The following is a 6817-nucleotide window of genomic DNA, read 5'->3' as shown; positions in this document are numbered from 1 at the left end:
TTTGCTATTGAATTGTTTGAGCCCCTTATATCGATTAGTTATTCATCCTTTGTCAGATCATTAGTTTTCAAATATGTTCTCCCATTCTGTAGGTTGTCTCTTCACTTTTTTCCTTTGCTGTGAAGCTTTTTAGTTTGATGTAATCCCATTTGTCTATTTTTGCTTTGGTTGCCTGTGCTTTTGAAGACTTACACAAAAAAAACCTTTGCCCAGACTAACATCCTGAGTATTTCCTCAACATTTTCTTCCAGATGTTTCAGTTTCAGATCTTATATTTAAGTCTGTAACCTGTTTTGATTTGAATTGGAGATAGAGGTCTATTTTCATTCTTTTGCATGTGTTTATCCAGTTTTCCCAGCACCATGTATTGAAGAAACTGTCCTTTTCCTATCACATGTCCTTGGGACCTTGGTTGAAAATGAGTGTGGTATGTATGGATTTATATCTGGGTTCTCTATTGTTCCATTGGTTGCTGTCTCTGTTTTTATATCAGTGTCATACTGTTTTGGCTACTACAGCTTTGTAGTATATTTTGAACTCAAGTAGCATGACGCCTCCAGCTTTGTTCTTTTTGCTCAGGATTGCTTTGGCTATTTGGGGTCCTTTGTGGTTCCATATAAATTTTAAGAATGTTTTTCCCATTTCTGTTGAGAATGTCATTGGTATTTTGGTAGTGATTGGATTGAATCTGTACATTGCTTTGGGTGGTATCAAACTGGCTTTTTAATCATATCCATAAGAACATTTCTAACCCTTGGAAATCAAACAGACTCTTATTTTAGCAATTACTATGGCAACACCTATTGCTTTCAAAGGCCATTTAGAGCAGCACATTGATATTTACATTTAAATTCAGCAGTGGTTCATGCAACAGCTGTCTTCATTTCTCTGCAATGTGACCCATCCAATTTTCCATTGACCATGACACTAGCTCAGTACTACTGAAAGTGTGGTCCACATACCGTAGGCAGCATCAACATCTACTAATTAGATTGCAAGAAATGCTGCCTCTTGGGCCCTACTCCAGAACTACTGAATCAGACTCTATTTTAAGAAGATCCTCAAGTAATTTTCACGTGCACTCAAGTTTCAGAAGTACTGCCCTAGTTTTTCTAGCCCTACTTCTTTTTTTTTTTTTTTGAGACGGAGTCTCGCTCTGTCACCCAGGCTGGAGTGCAGTGGCACTATTTCCGTTCATTCCTACCTCTGCCTCCTGGGTTCAAACAATTCTCCTGCCTCAGCCTCCTGAGTAGCTGGGATTACAGGCACCCGCCACCAGGCCAGGCTAATTTTTTGTATTTTTAGTAGAGACAGGGTTTCACCATGTTGGTCAGTCTGGTCTCAAATTCCTGATCTCAAGTGATCCACCCATTTTGGCCTCCCAAAGTGCTGGGATTACAGGCATGAGCCACCACGCCTGGCCAAGTCCTACTTATAGACAGCGGGACAACTACTATTCCAGCAGAATCTCTAAGTTCTTGGCCACTTTCCTTGTAAAACTAACTGGGCACCTTTTTCATCAGATCCTATTTTCAAATTTGAAATATTACAACACAGAGCTCTTTGCCTTAAGTCTTTGAACCCACTCTCATCCCTCCCTTCTGCCACACACATCAGGGAAACAAAAAAACCCTTCAACCTCTGCAGTGTCTTAGCAGCAGCTTGGGCTCAGAAGTCTTTAAAGCAGGCTCTTTCCCTGGGGCCTTTTATTTCTAAGCCAGAAGGACCTGAGTGCAGCTGTACAGCCAGCTGTCACACCATCCTCTTGCTGCCATCTCCCTTTTGTTTCTCCTATGGCAGACAACATGGGCAGACTCTCCTCCTCTGGCTTCTGTGGTCTCTGGTGGGAGCCCTTGCAGCTTTGGTTTCTTGTATAGCAGACAGAAAGCCTCAAAGACATAATTTAACCACTAGGACTTCTGCTGCCTCAGAGACTTGCCATCCTACTGTCTCCTGGGCTACCCTGTAAAGCAGAATGCTCCTTTGGGAGTTACGCGGGTCTCTTGAGCCGTATTGCTGTTCAGTTTTCAGTTCTGTGTCCAGAAGTCTTGCTAGGATGCCCCACAGGAAGACGGGAGATAAACTGTGCCAAAAGAATTCCTACTCCTATTTAAAAATAATATTTAACATTTTACTTGGAAATAACTTCAAGCTCAGGGTTGTATAAGAACTTCAGTAAATAGGATACAATACTTGTATTGAAGTACATTCTAACTTGTCAGAGAAAATCCCTCCTTTGGGGATCTCAGGTTTCACAATTTGATTCAGATAATGGATCCTTAACCAAATATTGCATAGATGGTGATAGACTCTTCCCAAAGTATCACCTCTGGAAGCACAGGATGTCCACCTGCCCTTATGGATGTTGATTTTGATTACCTGGTCAAGGTATTGTCCAATTTCTGCACTGTGAAGTTACTTTTATCTTGCAACATGTAGCAGGTGAAATAAACGCCTCCCCTTCCCACATCATATTCACATCCTAATCACCAGAGCCTTATAAGAATGTTACTTTATATGGCAAAAGGATTTTTGCAACGTGATTAAGGATCTTGAAGCAAGAAGAGGATCCTGGATCATCTAGGTAGGACCCATGCAGTAATCACAAGGGCCTTACAAGAGGGACAAAGGAGTCAGATAGAAGGCAATGTGACAACAGGAGCAAAGAGACTTGAAGCTGTTCCACTGTTGGCTTTGAGACTGAAATGAAAGAAAACATTTTTCCCAGGAGCCTCCAGAAGGAACCAGTCCTGCCAACACCTTGATTTTCGCCCTCTAAGGCTCATTTTGAACTTCTGACTCTCCAGAACTGTAAGATAAATCCGTTACTTTACGGAACTGTTTGGTAATTTGTTAAAGGAGCAATAGGGAATTAATACACAACTCATAAGCAATCTGTGGGAAATACTTTAAAGCCACGTAAATATGATCCTCGCCAAGATTTCCCTTAAGATCTAACACCAATGGATGATTCTTGCCTGATTCAGTCTTCACTATGATTACCAAATACTAGTTTTTCAACTCCAGCATTCCCTTTCCCATGACCACTTGGCAATGAACAGTAAAAAAGAGTCTCCTTGATCTCCTGACCTCGTGATCCGCCCGCCTTGGCCTCCACCAGTCCAAGAATCTGTTTAAAGTTCAGACTTACAATAGTGGCAAATAAAAAGTCCTATTTGTGGGGGGAAAAAAAGAGTCTCCTTTGTGTTCCCTATTTATTTTCTGTACATACTCGTGATTTCAATTTTTATTTATTTATTTTTTAGACAGAATCTTGCCCCGTCGCTCAGGCTGGAGTGCAGTGGCACAATCTCGGCTTACTGCAACCTCCACCTCCTTGGTTCAAGCAATTCTCCTGCCTCAGCCTCCAGAGTAGCTGGGATTACAGGTGTGCACCACCATGCCCAGCTAATTTTTTTTTTAGCAGAGACAGGGTTTCATCATGCTAGCCAGGATAGTCCTGATTTCCTGACTTCATGATCCGCCCGCCTCAGCCTCTCAAAGTGCTGGGATTATAGGCAGGAGCCCCTGCGCCCGGCCATGATTTCCAATTTTTTTAAAGTTCATAATTCATCACTATGCCTAATTTTTTTGATGCACAAACCCTTAGTAGATTCATCGAGTGAGAGCAAAGAGCCAGGCTCAAACTAAACACAAGCAACCAGAATCAGAGTCATGTGGCCTTGAACCCTGGCCTCCGCAGACTGGTATCGGCACCTGAGCCAAAGACAGTCCTCTGTGGGCTGGCCCAGATCAAAGTGGAGGCCTGGTGCAGAAACTCCATCCAAATGGATGGGAAATTAAGATATTCAAACTCAGGTCAGTGGAGAGCAAACAAGGAGAGAAGAGAGAAGACTCAGTCACAGAAATGGCTGCAGATCCTCCACTTTGTCCGTTTTCCAGTCTGACCACTGTACATCTTCAAGTTTCTGCTCCTCTCCAGCCCTTAAAGCCAGGAAGGAATGGGGAGTCAAGCCCTGGACTTTTAGGACCCCTTTTGTCAACACAGCACTTTCACCATTACTGGGACCGCATCTTTGCTAGTGCCAAGTAGACATTTTTGCTCCTTTGAGCAAAACGAATTTGCAGGGACTTCTCCCTTTGTCATCATAGACTGCTTTTCTTCTTGAACAAGCCCAACTATGGGTAACTTCTTCCAGTCAACCTGTTTCCTCCACGTTCTACTTGGAAAATGCAATTCTAAGAATTCCCTTTTACAGTACACTTTAATCTTCCAAGGCTGGAAATATTGACTAAGTGCCTACTACATGCACGGCGCATCAAAGGCAAAAGAGGAACCCAGGGGCTTTCAGAGCTTCCATTTTAGCTCATGCCAACTGGACTTGGGCTGAAGTTCTTCCTGCCGCTGCCCCCACTACATTTAAGTTAAAAACCTCTAGTTTTGTTTTTTGTTGTTGTTGTTGTTTTTGCTTTTTTCAGATGGAGTCTCACTCTTGTCACCCAGGCTGGAGTGCAGTGGCCTGATCTCAGCTCACTGCAACCTCCGCCTCCCGGATTCAAGCGATTCTCCTGCCTCAGCCTCCTGAGTAGCTGGGATTACAGGTGCACATCACCATGCCTGGTTAATTTTTGTATTTTTCATACAGACGGGGTTTCACCATGTTGGTCGGGATGGTCTCGAACTCCTGGCCTCATGATCCACCTGCCTCTGCCTCCCAAAGTGCTGGGATTACAAGCGTCAGCCATCGCACCCAGCCAAAACTTCCAGTTCTTAAGTGGCTATCAGAACCCAAACCCAGGTATCTGTATTCTTTCCCACCCAGACACAGTCTTCTTCAGACATAAAAAAATTAAACATATGTGGTCAATACAGATGGGATGAGGATTATAAAATAGAAACACTGAAGGGACCATGAGTTACTTATTGGAGATTGTTCCTAGTTCCACCTGTTAGAGAATACCTTTTTTCTTGACTTTGTTCTAAAATAGTCTTACATCTTGGTAAGTGATTGTGATGGTAGCTTAGGTTCTGGCTAAGTGATTCAGACTGTTCTGTCTGTTCATTGCTAAGGGACAGAAACATTCCTTGGACTTGGTCACGCACACAGCTCTGCATTACATTCCATGTCCTCTTATATTTTCTTGATGTTCTATATTTTCTAGATTGACCATGCAATGCACAGGACATGTTGACAAAAGCTCCCCCTTAGCATTGGGAGGATGGACAGAGGGGAAATTTCAGGTACGAAATTTAAATTGGAGAAAGATAGAACATCCAGAAAATATAAGAGGACATGGAATGTAATGCAGAGCTGTGTGCGTGACCAAGTCCAAGGAGTGTTTCTGTCCCTTAGCAATGAACAGACAGAACAGTCTGAATCACTTAGCCAGAACCTAAGCTACCATCACAATCACTTACCAAGATGTAAGACTATTTTAGAACAAAGTCAAGAAAAAAAGTATTCTCTAATAGGTGGCACTAGGAACAATCTCCAATAAGTAACTCTGGTTAAAGTCAAGGGTTACAGAGACCAATCCCCTGCCAGTCGTTTTTAGGACACTGGGTGGAGCAACCCCCACCCCTTCCTTCTCTGGATATCAGAGGCCTTCCATCAAAATATACCTGGCTTGCTTCTTTCCCAGGAGAACTGCCTGATTAACTTACTGTTACATTCCTGTGCAAAGATGCAGAGAGAGGGGCCTATTTCCTAATGCTTCATCATACAAAAATTGCTCACTGAAACGATTACCACATGGTTGGTTGGTGCACAGGAAAACTGTCTGCATTAATTAGTCGGCCTGAGCATCCCAGGACCCCCAGATACAGGAGCTACATCTACCTGTCCAGTCACATTTATCATCCAGTTTTCTATGGAAATCACAGCCAAGCAGATTCAAATAGCTTTCCAAAAGCACTGGGTTATTTCTTGCCCATGTTCTATTTCTCATTTTTGAAATAATGAGTAAAGCAGAAATCAGTAGAATGACTACAGGAGGTAATTGAGATTTTAAATGGTTCTGTCTGAGGAGAACTGATCTGCCAGTGTTGATTTGAGGTTCTGACAATAGAGTGAAGGGATCCCACCTACCCTTCCCCACCACTCAAATACAATGAACACAATGGAAGCAAACACTGTAGGTCAGGAGTTCTTAACCTGGGCCTATGGACAGAATTCTGTGGCCCCATACACTTGGATGGGAAAACATTTCTATCTTTATCTTTACCAACTCCCACTGAAATTTAGCATTTCCTTTAAACATGAACATGGGTGACAAATCATGTTAGTACACAGCAGTTCCTATGACTTTGTCAACAAGAGAAATCAAATGTGTTCTCATCACATTTCAGTTGCTACGGATCTTATACCTATTACTACTTCACAATTATGGTATCTGACCTACCACTTGATCCACCTATATAACAAAGCAGCACAAATATTTTATCGTACGTTTTTGGAAAATATAACTTGTTTCCTTGTAATCCTATTTTATATATTTAAAATGTTTCTAAGAAGGGGTTCACAGGTTTCACCAGGCAGCTGCTGAAGGAGTCCAAGGTACAAAAGTTAAGCAACTCTGATGGAAGCATCCACATGAGAAATTAAGAATGTTGGCACCCAGATTCATAGGACCCTTAGGCACATTTCAAACTTGGACTGTTGGCCTGCCTAGTGTTATGAACATATCATTCATAAAGCTGTTTTAAGACAGACCAAGATAACATAAATGAAAGTGGTTTATCGGCCAAAAGCACAGCAATGTTAAAGGTTATTTGGTACAAAGACACTTAGCGAGAGGGTAACTGAAGGATAAGAGTACTTCTTCGCCGGGCGCAGTGGCTCAAGCCTGTAATCCC

This window comes from Cebus imitator, unplaced genomic scaffold, assembly GCF_001604975.1.
Source record: "Cebus imitator isolate Cc_AM_T3 unplaced genomic scaffold, Cebus_imitator-1.0 Scaffold128, whole genome shotgun sequence".
NCBI lineage: Eukaryota > Metazoa > Chordata > Mammalia > Primates > Cebidae > Cebus > Cebus imitator.
This window is presented reverse-complemented; position numbering follows the sequence as displayed.